We start from the raw sequence: 20743 nt of genomic DNA on the forward strand, positions 1-20743 counted from the left end.
TAATTATGAGATGATTTAATTGGGGAACACTAATTAAGGAAGAACTAACCACATTCAATAAACAATCTAGGTACACATACTTGACCAATATACTATTCATGTTTCAACTCATGTTGTTTTGAGTGTGAGGTAATTTTAACAAATAGAACAAAATGGAACTAATGAACTTTAGTCAAACTTACTTTGACGTCTAGTGATGTACATGAACATATAAAAGTTTATATAATATATTTATATGCTATAATGTAGATTTTAATTTTAATGGGATATAATATTTATTAAGTAATTATACTTGGGGTATATTCGAAAATACTAAATATTATTAACCAATAAGATTGAATTTTTGAGTAAATTCTAAAAAAAACATCTAAGTAACATAAAGTGTATCAGTCAATTGTATTTTATGATAAAAATAACAAATCTATTCCTTAACCTCTAAAAATTGTATGCTCTATCTTCAAAGACATTAAATTGATTTTTCAAACAAATAAGCATTTTCAAACTTTTTTTGATGATTGGAATAGAAGAACATCTCAAATCATGTTGATTTATTATAAAAAAATTTAAAAATAAAATTAATAAGTTTCTCAATAAATAATCAATTTCCAAACACATTGATAATGAAATGTTTGTTAAAATGCCATATTTTAATTAAAAAACATCAAAGTGTGAAGAGTTTCAGGGAGGAATAAAAAAAGTAAATATATGTCAAAAGTTCCACACATGAATAATGAACAACAATAATGAATGAGACTAATAAATCTCTACACTGAAAATATGAAAACAAAACATTCACAAAACTCTCAAAAAACATCTAGTAGTGACCTAAATCTTTATGGCCACATGTAGCTCAAATAAATTATGCTTAATGAGTACTACAATGCACATTTTTGAGGTTGAAAATGTGCCCCAATCAGAATGTAGTTGATGATAGTTTACAATATTATTTTAAAAGTGGTGATTAAAGAGGGAGTGGTCTTAAAACAATTTACAATTTTACTATAGGTATGAAGCAATCAGAAAGGATACATGCCTTATAAAGCTAAATATTTCACCCATGTTTAATTAAACTACACTGTGGTTTCAATAGACAAAGTACACCTACTCTTCACATTTGGATATAGTGGAATTGAAACCAAAACGATGACTATGAGATGATTTAATTGGGGAACACTAATTAAGGAAGAACCAACCACACTCAATAAACAATCTATATACACCTACTTGACCAATCTACTATTCACTATTGGGCTCATGTTGTTTTGAGTGAGAGGTAAATTTAACAAATAGAACAAAATTGAACTAATAAAAACTAGTCAAACTTATTTTGACATCCAATGTACCAATTGCATACTTCGAAAAAAAATTAAACATATAATAAGCCAAAATAAACTCACATTCTACTTAATTTTGTGCACCTTCAAAATGTTTTATTTTCCTATCTCTTACTATGAAAGATTCAAGTAATTTTAAATAACTAGATAATCATTCTAAAGAAATCATCTTAAATTTCCCAAAATTGCAAACCTAATTGGAAAAATGTTCATATAAATAAAGTGACTAAAAAATTATCAAATCCTCTTAGATATGTTGTAGTAAATAAACCAAGGAATGGTTTCCTATGTGTGTATTGAAAGTTTTGGCGCTGATTTTATTTATTGGAATATGTCCCAAGCTATATCCATTGTATGGATAGACTCTATCTTATATTATCAATTTTATTTCTCAAGCATATTTTCTAGTTCTAAAATTAGGCATTTGGATCGATAACAAATATTTCATGTATGCTAAAAGAATGAGATTACATCTAACTAGGGGATAGCAAAGTATTTCAAAAATCATTCCATATTAAATATCATTCATCTTAAACTTGAAAAAGAAAATATGACATATCAATTGGGTTGTGTTTTAGCAGTGAATATGGTAAGATGCAAGGATTGTCAAAGGATAGTATCTCAAGTGGTAGCTAGGGGGTTTAATTCCCCCTCTGCCTGATTTCTATTCTCTAAAGACATGTTAGCCTATATGGAAAAAAATTGAACATGTTGAAAATTATCAGGATGAGTAATTCCTATATGAATGAAGCATAAAGAATCAAATATGGTAGGATGTTAGGGAACCCACCAAAGTTCACTTTCCATGGGTCACAAATATGTGGTTGTGTCAGCACAAGTAAAGGGTCAACTTGATGGAATCCCTATCATTGCTACTAAAAGATGAACAAAGTGCTCATGGTCAATGGTTCACACCTTTAGGGATTTTTCATATCTCAATATTTGTATATGATGTTCCTTAGCTACAACAATTTTATAACTAGTAAGAAAATTAATTCTCTAATCATGTGAAATCCTCACTTGAGACCAAATAAATATAATAAATCCATTATTTTAGAACATTTACTAGTTTTGGAGGGAGGTTAATCTCACTTATTGCACATATGGTAACAATGTTGAACAAATTTACACAAATTTCTATTTGTCAAAGAACACATGATTACTTAAATAATTTTCATGAAAATATACTTATGAAATGTTAGTTTATAGGATTGGGTTACATTTTCTTAAAGATTGCTACCAAATCATTATAGTCAATTTGGAACCAATTAGTAGAGGCCAAAGATAAAAGTGAACATATGAAAACACACAAAATATATTTAAGATGTCAAAAAAATTGGCTCAATTTCCATGAACTAAAAAATTCATATATATATATATATGTGTGTGTATATATATATATATATATATATATAGGAACTTATATTCTGAGTTGGGGTGGAGGAGACCAGGCGACTCGAACCCAAAACCTGCTATTCTATGGCTCCCGCGGTGGTTACAATCTCCGGTCTGTATGAGGGTTGCAGGAACCCTGAAACATATGTGACGGATCCGATATCGACCCCCTCCTTTTCTCTTTCCGCAGCGATAGAAAACGTGGCCAAATCTTCCAGGCAGATCTGGAACGACAAAACGGCAGTGAAACAGAGAGAGCACGAATCCATGGTGGAGCTATACAACGGCTTCCGTCGTGTGGCAGATCTCAGGCGGGTCTTGGAATTTCTGGGGAGTTTGAAGAGAAATACGGATCTGCTAGGGTTAGAACCCATAACGGATTCAGAGCCAAGGGCGACAAGGAGCGAAAGGATTGTAGACGGAGGCGAGGCCTTGAATGAACACGTTTTCTGGGTTCTAACGAGCACACTCAGCCCTACATTCACAGCTGAAGCAGAGTTTGGACTCAGATCTGGATTGATCGTTCACGCCAACATTGTTCCTTCTCCCAGGACCTTTGCATGCAAAGATGGGGGACTGCATGATGCAGATCTGCCCCATCACATAATTGCATGGCCCAATCTCTGCAGATCTGGGCCGGATCTGCTCGAACTGAGGCCCAAATATTACAGATCCAGGCCAGAACAAACTTCTTGGAGCAAGCTTCAAGAACCCAGGCAGCAGATCGGCGAGAATGGGCATCGATTGAGCAGAGGGCACGCAGCAGATCGACCCAATAGGAGGCAAGATCTAGAAGAATGCACACACCTGGACCATTTGGCAACCAGCAAAGACTCCGGTTCAGACAAAGCTCAGCCAAAATGCAGACATCAGGTAACTAAAAATCGATTTCAGATCTTTATTAAAACCCCTGAGATGAAATCTCTCTTAGTATGGGTAAGTGCAGATAACTCTGTTTCGCAGCTAAAGCAGCAAATTTATGCATCCACTGGCTATCCTGGCCAGACCCAACACTTAGTCAGTGGCAGGTGGTCCCTACAGGACAACAGAACCCAGGGAAGTTACGAGATTAGTCCAGGAGAAACCATTGTTTTGAATCTCAGGCTGAGAGGAGGGGCACCATCTCAGGGACAACCAAGCAGTTCAGGAGGGGACAAGGGGAAAACAGCACCCCAGCACAAACATAAGGGAGCGTCATCCTACAAAAACATTCTCCAAGGCAACAGAGAATCAGGATCCTCCCCGAATCTAGGTGGATATTCACCCCGACCTTATATAGTTGACCAGCTAGGACAAACTCCAGCCTTTAATATTGAGGACACAGGGCTTGACGATTATGTAAAGTCTTATGAAACACAAGCTCTAATATGTCGTTTCAACAGCTTCTGGCCAAAACCAATGGACCTATTTCATTGGATCTTTACCAATTGGACCATGGAATGCGACATTCATCTATGTTCCAAAGGGTTTTTCATAGTCAGATTTACATCTAAGGAGGTAAGAGATACTATCATCAGTGCTGGGCCCTGGTTCTGGGGAACTGCGGGGCTGTTCATGACCCCATGGTTCAAATATTTTGACCCAAACAAAATGACTGTCTCAAAAGTGCCGGTTTGGGTACGCCTACATAACCTTCCCCTTCATTTTTGGAGTGAAATAGTTTTGGAAGGAATCGGGAACAACATAGGGAAATACATCAAAACAGATCTAGAAAGGATTGACGAAAGGATTTTCACTTCCGCACGCATCTGTGTGGAAGTAGATCTAAGTAAAGGGCTGCCAGATAACATAAGGCTGATCTACAAACAACAAGATTGGCTGCAAGTACTAGACTATGAAAATACCGCCTTCAGATGTAGGATGTGCAGACAAACAGGACACTTGCAAAGCACATGTCCAGAGGCCAAGAAAGTTAACAGTAAAAGAAAGCAGAAAGGGAAGCAGAGGAAAGGATGGAAGTTCACCCCTGTTGACTCAGAGGAGGAAGAATCAGAAGCAGAAGAAGACGATACCCCCACGGAGAATGCTGAGGTACCCCAAGCAACGGGAACCCAGAAGGAAAATACATCAGAAAACAAGACACCTCAGTCCTATCCAAATCAGGCAGAGAAGACAATCGAAGATCAGAGCATGGGAGGGATTAAACGACTTCACCAATCAGATACTTCAGATTGAGACAAGGAACTAGGCCCGTAGAGAGCAGAAACACAGTTAGTCATAGCCTCGATCGAGCCTACTCAAGGAGAGTGGCACAAGGTCGAAAAGAAAAAGGGAAGGAAAACCTGAAGACCAAATTCGGTTTTCCTTGTTTTTTTTCCCATCTCCCCTCTTCTTCTCTCTCTTTTTTCTTTTTTTTTTCATTTTGGCACGCTAGTAGTGTATTATTGTGAAGAGTGCGAAAGCACTTGAGCCCAAGGGGCAGCTTACGGAAATGCTTAATGCATCTGCAATTGTAACTTTTCATTTTTTAATAAAAGGTTACAGCTTTTTCCACTGGATATATATATATATATATATATATATATATATATATATATATATATATATATATATATATATATATATATATATATATATATATATATATATATATATATATATATATATATAAAAACCTGTTGGGACCAACAGGGCAATCTTCTTTCATGGGAGCAATATCAATCACTTTTAGTAGAGGCAAAAAGTAAAGTAAACTCATCACATGAGAAAATTGCAACTTTGAAGGGCTCGACCATAGTGAATTATTTGCAAAGAGATTTTCAACTGCTTTGGAAAATCAAGACTTTGTTTACAGAAAATCCAAATTATGCTAAGCTGACTAATCTGAAGATGGCTTATAACAGAATGGTCCAATCTCCTGTTCCTGATTTGGCACTCTGGAAAAAGTGCCAAAATCTTGTGGTTCCATTAAACATTTGAGTTGTAGAACCTGGGGCTACATCAAGAGAAGGAGCTACATCAAAGGAGAAAGAGTCTCGAAAGTCTAAATGACTTTAATTTTTAAGAAAATGAAATGATCTCATTTTTGTAATTTTGTAATAGTTTTTAGTGTTTTTAAAGAACTCAAATAGTTAAGAAGTAGTTAATACAATTGAAAATTACTCATAACTATATTTGGATGTAACTTTCCTTTAAAAAAAGATAGAGGGACCAATGTAGGGGTTTTGAAATTTTTCTTGGAGACATTGTATTTTATGTGTAATGTGTAGAAACAATGAGGTGGATATTGGTGGCCACCCACCTATTCCACCTAGAACCTCCAGTTAGTTTCATATGTTTCCTTGTTTATTTCAGCATTTACTATTTTTAGTAGTTTTTTGGGGTCCTAAACTTCCAGAGTAGTTTTGACCCCCAAAACGACATTTTATTGAGGTCCGTTGTAGGCCCATAGCCGAAGGCAGGGGCCTGTGGTGAGACTGTAGTACTCGGAGACCTTTCCAACAAGGTATTGTGCGTGCTAAACATAGATAATATGACCAAGTTACGACCCCATGAATTTGGTTGCCTAACTAACCCCAACGAGGCCCACAAACTCTTGGTGTTACATATCTTGGGGTTAGGGTTTTCTCATGTTTTTCAATAATGGATAGGCCCTTGAGCCTCATTGTAACACATTTTAGAGGCATGTATCCATCACATTTCTTCTTAGAGATAAGTTATCATCGCCCGAGCTATCTTATTTCCATTCTCTTTGTAAGCATAGTTCAATATTTTTCTATTAATGAAACAAAGTGTTTTTCTGCTGCATCTTTTTATTTAGGATTATATCTGTAATTTGTTGTGTTCCTTTTTAAGTTTGGATCAACAAGTTTTCTTGGAAGATTAATAAAGGTTTTTAAGTGATCCCAAATATTCGTTGGCTATAGTATGTGTTATCTTTCTTTGTAGATCGTTTATTATGTTACTCTTCTAATGGAATTTGTGTTAAGAAGAAGTTGTTGTCTATTTTTATATACAAGTTTATAAAGCATATCAGTTTATTGTTATACATAGATAACTTAATCAATCACTCCACAAATCCATCCCTTCACCTTATTTCATTCCATATTTTCTGCTAAGATTCTATGCAATGGATTCTTTATTGCCCTATGCATTGAGTATCTATTCTTAAAATTTCACCTACTGCATTATAACTTCAGTAAAACTATAGTAACAAAATATGTTGACCATCTTGAAGGGTTTGTTTACCTTTCCAAGAATTAAAATCACATTACACCTCAAGGTTTGTATTTGAGAAAAGATGTTTGAAATACTTTTAAAAGAAATACCTTTGTTTAAATTGAGTGGATGTCCTAGGCACTAAACTCCTTTCAGCTAGACGTTGTCCCTAGGTTACAACACTTCCAATGTATTAGATACAACAATCCTTTGTTGCATAATATAAAATTATAAATGATTTTAATGCTTGTATTATTTATGTTGAAGGTAATAACTAAATAGAAATTAAACATGTAAGAAATGGGAAACACCATAAGATCACAACTACATGTATCCCTCATCTTGTTACTCATGATATCAACCATGTTCCATCACTTTTGACTAGATAGTGACAAATAAAAACAAATAATACACCTTTGAATTACCATTGCTCATACCTTCTTCCATCCATGGCAGTATGTTCTTGCCAATTTGAATAAATTTGTAAGTTGGAATTACCAGGTTGTACAATAGATCCCTTTAAAATATAGAAGAAATGTCAAGTTAGTTCAAAGATCTACCACTCATATGACTACAAATACAGTAAGTAGTGTAGTGCATTATGCAGAAGAAAAAAGGCATCAACTTGAATGTAACTTACCTTGAACAACTCTAGCAATTAAAGTGGATAGAGTTTTTGCAAGAATCAGGTGTTAAGGTTATCGGATTTTTGAGTTAGTTAAGGCCTACAACAAGCTTTTTTTCATCACTGTCTTTGCTCCAAAATCAGTTCAGAATTTGGCGCCAATAGCCTCCATTTTGAAACCCTGATTCAAAGCTATATGAGGGCCATTTGAATCCAATTGAGTGTGGATTAGAGGGAGGAATGTCCTTGTAATAGATCAAAGGCTTGGAAGGTGTTTTTGTGCTAAAATTTGATGGTAGTATCTAGTCACATGTGTGTGAAGATTGCAAAAGGATTGAGGATCTTGTAGTGAATTGTTTGGAGGGGCCAAAATTCCTTAGATAAGTTTAGACCTAGACTATGAATCAAGAGAAGACACCTTGTAGTAGGATCTAAACTGCTAGATGGAGAAGCATTTTTCTCAAGGTCTATGCAGTGACTGTGAAAAGCCCTAGTTGGAGGACCGAAAGGCTTCGATAGTATCAAGATTTATATATAAGAAATAGGTATCAGACCTATTGATGAAAAACAAGAAATTAAGGAAAATGAAAACTTTAGTGGAAGCATCAAGCATTGACATATTAAAGTAGTTCTTAAGATAGTGAAAAGGTCACCTTGAAGAGGATGGAAGACTGAAGTTTGCCAACATAGTCTGAGCTAGAAAAATGAGCTATTTTGTGCTCAGATTTGTGTGGCTTATCTTCCTTGGATAGACCAAATAGGTAGTAGACCTATGGTGACTAGGCCGAGCTTCTGAAGTGACTATTAGGAGGGATGAATAGGCCTAAACAAGGTGTTGAAGAAGTCTCTTTCGAAAACTATTTACATAGGCTAATAGAAGGAAGAAGGTTTATCCTTAGATGAAGGGCTGACATAGGTAACTGGTGTCCCCTAACCAATGAACATGGAAGACAAAGGTATGTGAGCTTTGGGTATGTATATTTTTTTTATAAAAGGTCTACATACAACAAAGATTTAGGGTTTTGTTGCATGTTTTGAACCTTGCATTTTTAGATTTCATCTAGTCAAAAGTTTTTGGCATCTAGGGATTGAAAACCCTAGATGGAACTTAAATAGGAAAAACCTTAGTGAGAAACCCTAATATGTTTGTTCCCTCATAGAAACCCTAACATTTGACATCTAGGGTTTGCTAAAAGAATCTAGGACATGGTAAAGGTGGAATTGGTTGAAATCTAGGGTTTGACATCGAAACCCTAGGATTGATGTTTCCTAGAAAAGGATCAAGGAATTTAGGGTTTGTACTTAAGAACCCTAGGAGTCTACCTTCTGGGAAAACCATGGAAACCCTAGATTGATTGGATTGACATCATGCTCTTGTATCTGTATACTTTTCTTGGTTGTACTTGCTACTAAAGATTGCAAGTGAAAGCAAGATGAGGAGGAAAAAAGAAGAAAATCAACTATCATGCTTGATGATGACTCCTTGGAAATGATGAGCATGATGGAGGGAGGGAACTATAAGGACCCTGAAGAAACTAATGCTAACAAGGTCATTAAAAGAGTAAGCATGTATCATTGTGTGGTTTTTGCATGGCATCATAGATAAAAGTAGGTGATAGTAGCATATTTAAAGTCTACTTGTTTGAATTGCTTGAAATAATCTAGTCCTTTAAGAATGAAAATCTTGGGGACCATTATGCCTGTGTTCATCCATAGATTGTCTAACTTCATGTTAGAGGAAGTCATTTTGCTAAGATGGATTATCATGATCCTATAAGAGTCATCATCTTAGAAGACTCTTGGAAGAAGCATTATGATAAGATTAGTATGTATTCCATATTGTATGGAAACGATACTTTGAAAAGGATGAAGGAATGTAGTTGGTAAAGTTGCAGGCTCATTGTTGAATACATTTAGCTAGATGATTGTGTATAAGATTAAGAATGCTTGCTTGAAATAACTTTTGGGTTAGATTCATATAATCTTGGAAGAAAATTTAGTGAGAAGTTATGCACAATGAATATTTCATTTGGTAGTTTCCTGCCATCCTAGGGCCAAGCACCCACGACCAGTGATTTTTAATTTTTTTTTAACACACACACATATATATAGTTATTAATTTTTAAAATGTTTTAATTTTTTTTTGTATATAGTTATTTTAAATTGATTTTTTATTTCTATTTTTTTAAATTATTTTAATTTTTTATTTCTATTATTTTAATTTTTGTTTTTATTTTTATTTTTTTAATATTTTATTTTATTATTTATTTATGTAATCTTTTTATCTTTAATTTTAATTTTAAAAAAATAGTTGTTTCTGATTTTTTTTTGTTTTTCCTTTTAATTATGTGTTTTTTCCCTTTTTTATTAATTTATTTTTACAATTTTTATAATTTAATGTTTTTAATATATTTTATATTTGATTGTTTTTGTCATTTTTTTTAATTTTTAATTTTTTAATCTTTTTTATAAGTTTAATTTTTTAAATGTTTTGTTTCCTTATTTATTTCTTTTAATTTTAATTTAATGGTTTTTTATTGTGTTTTTTTAAATATTTTTTTATCTTATTTTATTGCTCTTTTTGTTTTTTTTGTTTTTTAATTAATATTATTAATTTATTTTTTATTTTTTATTTTTATTTTTTTTCAGAATTTTTTTCTTAAATTATGTTTTTTTTTTTTTAATATTTTCCTTTTTCTTTAATTTAATTTTTTATGTTTTTATTTGTTTCTTTCTTTAGAATATCCTCAATGCAACAATGAATTACAAAAATAATTTATGTTATATTCAATCTACCAAAGTTGATAATCTGATTTAAAGTAAAAAAAATATATTAGAAATTAATGTTGAATTTGTAAGTTATGCAGTGATATTGCCATGATATTATTTATTGTTATCATTTGTTCATATTTTGATTAAAAGTAAAAAAATATAAGAAATTAATGTTCAATTTTTAAATTATACAATGATATTGTCATGATATTATTTATTGTTATCATTTGTTCATATTTTGATTAAAAGTAAAAAAATATTAGAAATTAATGTTCAATTTTTAAATTATACAATAATATTGCCATGATATTATTTATTGTTATCATTTGTTCATATTTTGATTAAAAATAAAAAATATTAGAAATTAATGTTCAATTTTTAAATTATATAGTGATACTGCATTTATATTATTTATTGTTATCATTTGGCGTAAGATACTTTTAAAAATGTTGAAAGTTTAATGCCTCATTGAAAGGGGGCACTTCGTTTTGATGGTGTTGCATAAGATAAGTTCTCTTAGGCTAAAAATTCAAAAGAGTTATGCTTTTAGCCTTTAAAATAAAAATTACTCTTGGAATAATGAATCTTCCATTTACTTGTTCATTTTTAAAAATTGTTTTAGTCATATAATTTGCCAATAATTTCATGGTTCAAATATGTTAAAAACTTAAGGTTTTCAATTCCATGGTTGAAAACTTGTCAAAATATTAAGGTTTTTTCTGAGTTATGATATTTAATCTTTAATGCTATGGTTGAAAACAATTACAATTTTAGGGTTTTTTAGAGTCAAGATGTTTTATCTTTAATAAGATGGATGAAAATTGTTGGAATTTTACGGTTTTTCAAAGTCCTAATATTTTATCTTTAATTACATTGTTAGAAAGTACCTGATTTTTTTTGTTATTCCAGCATCAACACTTTTTGTTTCAAGGGTGTTTTTCCAATCCTTTTTGCAAAAAAAATTGGTTTTTAATAAAATGTTGAAAATTTACCCTTAAAAAAAACATCGTTCTGGAATACACACTTTTTTGTTTTTGGGTTATTTTTTCATGATTTTTTGGCATTTTTGGGCTAGAGTTCTCATTTTGAGGTAATAGTTCTCGTTTCATCTGTAACTTTGTTAATTATCATTTGACTCATGTCATGATGTAATTTTTATGTAAAAAGGAGAAAGGAAAATAATCTAAAGAATAAAAATATAATTTTTGGAGCATGGGTTTCATGCTCAAGTTATTTGTCATTAGGTCTCTTAGGTTTTTCATGAGTCAAAGAGTACTTGTCATTGTAAAAAACCCATTTGGGCACTTGTACAAATTTTCTTTATGTGCATTTCAAGTTATAAAGGGTATGTTTAGTAATTAGGGTTTTGTAAGACTAGAATCTAGGGTTTGAAAGGTTTTGGCATCTAGGGATTGAAAATCCTAGAGGAGACTTGAATTAGAAAACCTTGTTAAGTAAGTAACCCTAACCCTAATTTGGTTGTTCCCTCATAGAAACCCTAGCTACTAAATTTTAGGGTTTGCAAGGAAGATCTAGGGGCTTATGGTAAAATCTAGTGAGGGTGGAATTAGATCAAGTTTAGGGTATGACATAAAAACCTTAGGGTTGACATTTCAAAGGAGAAGTCAAGAAATTTAGGGTTTTTGTATAAGAACCCTAGTAATGCGCTCTTTAAGAAATCCATAAAAACCATAGAATGTCATCATGTCTTTGTTTTTGTATATCCTTCTTGGTTGTAGTTAAAGTTGTAGGTACATAAAGAAAGAAAGATAAGGAGGAAGAAAGGTCAAATCAAAGCATGATGGAAGGGGGGAATGGTAAGGACCCAGAAGGAACTAATGCTAAAGGAGTAAGCATGCATCATTGTATTAAAATCTTGTTTTTGTATGGCATCATAGAAAGAAGCATGTAGTATATCTAGAATCTACTTGATTGAGTTGCTTCATAAAAATCATTTAGTCTTTCAAGAATAAGAAGCCTTGAGGACCATATTGCATAAGTGTTCATCCATACAGTGTCTAACATTATGTTAGAAGCAGTCATTTTGCACCTAAATTGGATCATCAAGATCCTATAAGAGTCATCATTTTGGAATACTCTTGGAAGAGATTTTATGACAATATTAGTATACATTCCATATAGTATGGAAATAATACTCTTGAAGGATGAAGGAATGCAGTTAGTCAAGTTGCAGGCTCATTTGATGTAGGATAGTTGGTCAAGGACATATAGCTAGATGATTATATGAAAGATTGAATGCATGTTTAAATAAATTTTGGATAGGATTCATATACACATAATCCTGTAAGAAATGGTTGGTCTTGAATTATGCATGATGAATCTTTCATTTGATGCCTAAAAGGATGAATTTGGCTTACTCTAGAATGGATAAAATGCTAAAACTTTCTCGAATCAACATCAAAAGAAAATGGTAACTTGGTAATCAAGTTCGATCCTTGGGCACTCTGATGCAAGAATGAAGATTCGAGTGGAGATGGATCATGAGAATGTTTTCATGATGAGGTAAGTCTAATGTTAATATTTTTATTGGTTATCTGGTTAACATATTATTTTGCTACTTGGAAGAATGTTGCAGGAATTCATGATGAGTTGAAGCAAATTCAACTATATGGAAAATATTGAGGGAAGCTCAATGATAGGCAACTATGAAGTCAAGATGTGCTCATCTTCAGTAGTAGTGCGAGAAGATAACAAAAAGGTCAAAGGAATCACTTTCTTGAGAAGGCTTCAATTAGTTGAAGGTATGGGAAGGATGGATTGATGATTACAAGATGAAATAGTTGAAAGAAAGACATTAAGATACATAAAGAAACAAACAAAAAACTTTCATTCATTCATTCGTACATCCACAAAATATTTCATCTCAATAAATTTTATCACAAAAAATATGTTTACATAATATGAAACAAGGTCGTTCTAATTTTTTCCAATGGAAAAATTACAACTTTTGATTAATATAGTAAAAATTTTCATTTGCACATGCCATGAGGCATTCAACCTGTTAGTAAAAAATGTGGTACTCAAAAAACTAGGATCTAAATAAACAAGTACAATCATTTATTTTTCAGTCTCTTTCTATTTTTTAGGTATTTCACAAGGATTTCATCTTTCCCTTTAGCTGTTATGGGCTTTGTATGCCTTGCTTCAGACCTAGTCATACATTTATGTTTCTCCAAGGGGGGTGGATCATCACCTGCAATAATAAAGAAATGTTTAATTCATATTTATAGTTATTATTATTACAAATGTTTTATTAATAAAAATATTAGTAGAGTGTTCTTTACCTTCTTCAATTTTGGAGGGACGCGGAGTACTATTGGATGTGGCCATATGTTCCTCCTCTTGTATGGCCTCATCATGTACATGATCTGGAGTAGAAACAAGGAATGTTATAATTAATACACCATTTGGATTTAAATATTTTTAATTGTAATCCATACTACAAATTTTTTATAACACATGAAATACCTCCAATACTAAGTTGAACACCAGTTTCAAGAGGCACTCCACCGTCAATAGGCTCATGTGTTGTATCTTCATTGCTTGCATTCACAAAAAATAATAACCATAATAAATTGTACAAGTAATAATTTATAAATTCTTTTTGCTTCTTTTATTTACCTGAGTGTCAAGTTGGGTGTTGGAAGGCCATGTAGACCCTAAGCTTGTCCTATGTTCAACCACAACTTGATATCTATACTTGAAAGAGAGTTTTATGTATTCATCCATGGGAGGCTCTTTAAATTGTCACCCCTGCAATTTTGCATGAGAACATGAATTTTTCTTCTTCTTTAATATTAAACTAAAATTGTTAAGAATTTATAATTTGTATGCAATTTTTTTTATAAGTAACCACCTGGGCCAATATGATCTTGCCCATGTTTAGATATTCTAGCCTTTGTGGATTTGGATGTATATGGGAGCCTATATTTAAAATATCGAAAAACTTAATTAGATGTTGCAATGATGATAAAGCATCATAATTACATTATTAAAAGTTTAACATACCTTCTTGGTCTAGGTGGTGTCTTCCCTTCTTTTTGAGGCACCTTCTCATTTGCATCTAAGATGAGGGATTTCCACTCCCTCTCTGGAATCATTGGAGGGCACTCATACGACTTGGTCCTTTCCAAATGACACCTATACTGGTCCCGAAGACATTTTAAATGTAAGACTGCCTTGGAGGTAACTCCAGTTTTGTTGAAGGTACCCTCACCGAATATGCCAACCATCTTGTCCATTTCCACTTGGAACATTGGGATTTCCAGTTTGTGTGAATGGTGGGCCCAAATAGTTCCAAGGTTAGGTCATAAAAGTGCTTATAGAATACATCGTTTTCTGCAAACAATTATCATTAGTTTAAAATAATCATAGACTATATGTAAATTTCAATTGGATTGTACTTAATATTTAAGACACTTCTTAAATACCTGAAGACTTCTCTAATTTCATGGGGAAATGGTCATCATCTACTGAAAATGAAATCGATAGTGTTCTCATGCTAGTAACATGGGAAGATCCAGGAAAGCTTGCTTCAAAATCCGTGATGGGATCACGCTCTACATCCATAACATCATGTGCAGATCCTAGCGTATGTTGTTCAAGGGGTGCAGATCATGGCGTGTGTGGTTCATCGGGTGTACTGGGATTAATTATTTGTGCGTCACTCATAAGAGGAACATCAACGATGCTACCAATGTCAGCCACCCTAGTCGCACAATAATGAGGATCGTACTCCCTCAAGAACTCCTACAAAGTAAGGAGTTTTTTCTATATATATAAAGGATGAGATAATCAAAATCATAAATAAATAAATGGGATAATTAAATGAGTTTCTTACCCCATAGTGATAAATTTGGCCCATCACGGTTTTGATTTTTCCTCTTATCTCTTCTATCTACAACTCAGTCATAATTAAAGAACTGAGTTGCTTGCTTAATTTTGTTTGAAGCTTATTTTTTGGATTGGATCAGTGGACTAAAAAAATTGCTTCTTCATTGAGCATTTCCTCAAGAGCCTTTGTGGACTGATTTGAGGCTGGTGCCTTCCCCTTCTCACATTATTGATCAAATAAGTGTAATTTGTAATTTTTTTCCACCATACTCAACTATAAACATTCAAAGATTTGAATTTGATGAAATATTTTAGATCAACAAAAATTTCTGTTTTTTTACATAAGAGGGGAAGTTTATCCTATTAAATACTTGCTCGTGAATATTATGATATCTTGAAAGTTCATTATGACACATTAAAAAAACAAGAAAATCATCTACAATTAATCATGATTATATTAATAATAAAACCACTACTAACATATGTCTAAATTTGGATAAAATATAATACATGTTGCCCCCATAATAGTAATGTTTGTATCTATTCGATTCAAACTGCAATTAATGAGAAAATCTTCCCCTGTAGCTATTGATTTTATGACACTTACGAATACATAATTTCCTTCACGCCCCTCGAATATGAAATTGGGTTGCTTATTTGTGGTCACATGTCATGTACTATTTATAAACCCTGCAATATTCCCTATTGATTTTGGTCTTCCATCAATATACATAGTTGCACCTTTATTTTGAACATTGCCTTTTTGTTTTATATAACTTGCGGCCATGATATGTCTTCACATACTTTTGGTATATTAGACTAGTCGTACCCAGACATTGTAGATGTAACAGAGTCTGGCATACTCCATCAACTAAGTTAATCCATCGTAACATACCTTTACGTCATCCACAACAAATAGTGCCAAACCATGTAATGATGATGGGCCAATGCAATATATCCTTTCATTGACAGAAAAATCAATGTTTATTTCAAGAAGATCCCTAGGTACCCATTGTTTCACTAGATGTTTTTACCTCAAGGGAACCTTGATGTCATCTATGCTCTCATTGTCATAACAACATGATCCCCCTTAGAGAGAAAAAATTCCATGCATCCATGGAATTTTTTTCTAATATTTTCACCTCTAATTTATCTTCACCTGCTAAACGGTGTAACTGATGTTTGGTAAATTTCTTTTATCCTACCTGAACTTTTGTCACTCAACGAAGATAGAACTAAAAAATACATGTTTGGTTGAAAGTCCTATAACACTCCATCAAATGAGAGCAACTATTAGCAAGTTTAAATTTTTTTGTTGCATTTCATCATCTACTTTCACAGTTAGCAATATCATCTAATTTCTTATAATTGTGCTCCTAAAATCTCAAACATTCCTCTTGTCCTAATTAGCAAATTTAATAAGTGAAGGAGTAATCATAATAATCACATATAAGTAATCAAGAAGCATTGCTATCATAACTTCATTAAGTAATTTTTTTTAAGTGTCTCTTTAAATTATATTTGGATATTTTAATATTTCTTGATAATTGGAAATTGAGATATATCGGTTACAAATGATTGTTCCCTGATAATTTTTAAAATTTGCAATTTGGTTGAAGTAATTCCTAATTTAGTCATCTTGCATTCTCATCCTAGACTAGATATTGCATTTCTCCTTGCATTTTGATCCTCGACAATTGGGAGTGTGAGCTTAATTCATAATTGCAAGTTTCACACTCCTATATCTTACCTTCCTTATGTATTTTAATTTATTTGACATTTCCCTATTGTCCATTGGTGCTAACTCATCTTTGCAAAATTTGTCTATCTAGTAACTTGAATACACTAATCACTATTACCCATCCGAAAATTGCATAAGTTACATTTCAAGACTTACTGTCAAGCAAGGAAACTTAAGACCGTAGGAAAAGCCTAATTTTACAATAAAGGACTGTCATATAATTCTCGTGAAGAAAATTTACCCTCATTACAATCCTCCGATTTTCACAAGTGGAAATGAGAAGCATGTTGCATCGATATTTGGATTCAAATTCAAATTTGTGAAGAAAGTATGCTTGGTTGGAAGAAATTGGTACCAAGATTGAAGGATTATGAAACTACAATTAATCACCTTCGGTATAACATTTCTATTGAGAAGATATTGACATCAATGAAAGTTGCAGTACCTTTGAGGGTGGTCCTTGACCTCGACATATTTAGAGTATTCATTCTTAAAAAGCAACAATAAGATCATAGTATCTTAAAGAAACCACTACAACAAACTTCTTGTGATCTTGGAGGACTAAGGTATGTAGTCCTTGAGGTACATATAATTATTTTTATCCATATAAGGTCTAACCTAAATCAGATTAGGGTTTTGAGATTTCCCTTTTTGGTTCTAGGGTTTGTAGTCTTCATATTGTTGGAAGTTGTTGGCATCTAAGTTTTTTTGTAAACCCTAGTTGGTATTTGGAAACCCTAGTCATAATAAAAACCCTAACCCTATTCTCTTATAGAAACCCTAGCTTTTGATCTCTAGGGTTTGTAGGGAGTGTAGGGTGAAATGGAAAACTCTAGTGAGGGTAGAATTGGATTTGAGATTCAAATCATAGGGTTGATGCTTATAAAAGTAATATCAAAATAAGTAGGGTTTGGATATGAAATCTCTAGGAATTATCCCTCCCTAAAGTATCCTAGATTGTTTAGTTTTCTATATTTTTCTTGGTGGTACTTGTGTGTGAATGTTACAGGTGCATAACAAAGGAAGAAACAATAGAAAATATATATTGATCTTATGCCATGAAAATCATGATGAATAGAGAGAATGGTAACTTGGTAATCAAGTTTGATCCTTGGGGACTGTTGACGGTGTTGAAAATGCGTCAACCAAGGGGGTCTCCCTAATGTGAAGTCCTAATTAGACCTCATACCATTTGGAGTAGGAGCCCATCCGGAGTATTGACCCAACTGCTATGTATCCTTATGGATTTTCCTTGGCTACAAAGTTCATCACAAGAGAATAATACATAGGTATTTTTGGATCAGCAAGTGAGTATGCCTTGTGAAATGTTCATTTGTGGAAAATATCAATGTCTTTCTACCAAAAGGGAATACAAAAGTGGGCCCTTGAAACACAACTAATAGTAATAATCTAGAAAAGGCACATGAGAATATACATATGAATGAATCGTTGATCAACCGGTGAAATAGTTCACAAGGAAGCAATGATTTTTAAAGCTAATACAACACACCTTCAACAAGATAAGTACCAAAGCCACTGAAATAATTCAATTTCCTTAGTACATATGAAAACAACATACATCACAAACATTCAAAGAATATATTACAATACTCATGACATATGCATGAAAGCATGTTGGCTCAATGAGCTTCTAAATTAAGTAAAAGTTCAAAGATACATCAAGATAATGAACACCACTAGCCCCAATAGTGGAACATTAGAGTAGTCACTCGCTCCTCCAAAACTACTATCTTCCTCTCCAATGTCTAGTAGGAGGAGCCAAGGTGAAAAGTCTTTTACATGAGCGATGAGGGTCTATATATAAGAAATGGGGTGATCACTCACCTCACTTGTGACTCTTGGGCTACCCTCCTGTCTGTTTGACTTCTCGGTGACTTTTCCACTTCCTACATGACCTTTCACATTACATAGATGACTCTTGGACTTCCACTTTATATTACATTTCTCCAATATTGAATTTACATAATCCACAATTGATGTGGCAAATGATGACTCATGATAGGACATGACATGACACTGATGACATGAACTGCATGATGATGTGGTAGTGCTAAGCTATCTTTCTTGTTGCTTTATCTTCAATAAAAGATGTATCCAATACTTTATCTTCATGAGAGATAAGCTTTGTTCTTCATATCCGCCCTCCAAAGGGTTGTAAATCATTATGGAGTCTTCATGTGGTCTTGGCCTTTGATCTTTTGTTGTACTCCAGTGTTCCTTCATCATCTTGTCTGATGATCATCTTATCTCTTCAGCTCCATAGGTGTCTTCTAGCATGGTCTCCTTCTGATTTTCCTCCATCACCATCCTGTCATGACAAGATAGATAATATGAAACTAGAAATCACTCATGTCAAGCAACATCAGCCCCAAAATATAACATGTTTCATGAAATCACTTGTTAGGGATGGAACCAGGTGATTGATTGAGTGCTTGACTCAATAATTACGCAGTTCTAGAGGCCAAGGTACAAGATTGATGCTTGCGACTACACAATGCGTAGTTTAGGATGACTAGGGTCAAAGGATTCCGCAGGTGAGGGGTTTAAGAGCTCAACAATGGAGCTTGAGGCTTGACGTTTCCCAATGCATAGTTATGAGAGGGAAGATTACATGACTACGCAGTTGAGGGACTCGAGAGCTCCAGGTTAAGGCTTGTGGCTTAGAGTTTTTGAACGCACAGTTCTAGAAATAGAACAAGTTGGGAGATTGTGTATTTGAGGGGTTCAAAGGCTCAAGCTTGAGGCTTGAGCACTTAGTTTTCACACTGCATAGTTGTGAAAGGATAGGCAGCCAAGTGTTTTCAAATTTGTGAGTTCAGGAGCTCAAGGCTAAGGCTTGAGGACTGAGACTACACAATGTGTAGTTCAGGTTGGGTTGGAGATAAATATTGCACATTTTTGGAGCTTAGGGGTTGGGCTTGAACACTGAGATTGCATAATCTGAAATTTTGGGAGGCAGAGATTGTGCATTGTGTAGTGTCAAGAGACAAAGTTTCTACTTGAGGACTGAGACTGCACAATGCATGGTTCAAGAGGGTTTGAAGAGGCTGAGTGGCCCGGTTAGGGAGTTTTCCCAATTTTGACTAAGTGTTAGATTAGTGCAATGAAGATGAACAAAAAAATACTCTGATTATGATCTCACACTTTTTTTACTTATCGACTCAACAAGGAACACTCAAAACACATGAATAACACACTTTCCTTAATGCGACAACTTTGTAATTGCTAACACCAAGTGCGACACTAAAGATACACTTTGCAACAACATTTGTGCAACAATGCTCACAATTTTGGAAATGAGTGTGATGTATGTTTACATGATAATAACAACTCATTAACACAAAGATTACCCCTTGAAACAAATGAAAACTCCAATTTACACGATAAGAGACAACTTCCCATGCCAAAAGATGAAATTTGCTATATGGAAAGAGAAGTGTGAACGACAGTTGCGATATGCGAATGAAGATGGAAGCGACACATGCCAGAGAAAATATAACATGAAAGAGACACTAATTAAGGTGAAAGCAAGCAAAAATGATAGTTAATAACATGAAAGTGACACTCGCGAAAGCGAAGGTGCGAAAGAGTGATAGTTTGAAAACTCACTGAAATAGAAGTACAATTGCAACCAAAAGTGACACACTTTTAATGAAAGAATGCACATACTACCGACATAGGTTGATCCTCACATAGGCACTGTCTTGATGGACCATTCTATGCTTGTTCAAAATTGCATAACAGAAGGCACTCATGAACTTGTTGAAAACTGAGCATGTGTAAGTAGGTGGCTTCGACCACAATTCAAGAAGGGAGCTCAAGGAATTAACAAAGAATCAGTTG

This window comes from Pinus tabuliformis, chromosome Q, assembly GCF_031772625.1.
Source record: "Pinus tabuliformis cultivar Carrire ecotype Pingquan chromosome Q, CPIR1, whole genome shotgun sequence".
NCBI lineage: Eukaryota > Viridiplantae > Streptophyta > Pinopsida > Pinales > Pinaceae > Pinus > Pinus tabuliformis.